Source organism: Pterocles gutturalis, unplaced genomic scaffold, assembly GCF_000699245.1.
Source record: "Pterocles gutturalis isolate BGI_N339 unplaced genomic scaffold, ASM69924v1 scaffold11751, whole genome shotgun sequence".
Classification (NCBI taxonomy): domain Eukaryota; kingdom Metazoa; phylum Chordata; class Aves; order Pterocliformes; family Pteroclidae; genus Pterocles; species Pterocles gutturalis.
This window is the reverse complement of record NW_010105561.1, coordinates 61,853-62,086: the sequence shown is the minus strand read 5'-3', so window position 1 is coordinate 62,086 and position 234 is coordinate 61,853.

Genomic DNA, 234 nt, shown 5'->3' with positions numbered 1-234 from the left:
GGCAGCTCAGCCCACGAGCCCTACTCCCCGCGCGGCCCCGGCCCGGTCCAGCCCTGAGGGGCTGCGCTGTGGCGCCTGCAGGCCCTGCCAGCTGTGGGATGGCTCCTGTGCACTCGGAAAGACCTTCAGCCTCCCCAGCGCGTCGCCGGTACGAGCAGTACTGACCTAGCAGTGGCAGCGGGCGGTTGTTCTCCCCAGACGCTGGAGGACACGGGCACACACGGCTGTCCGCGG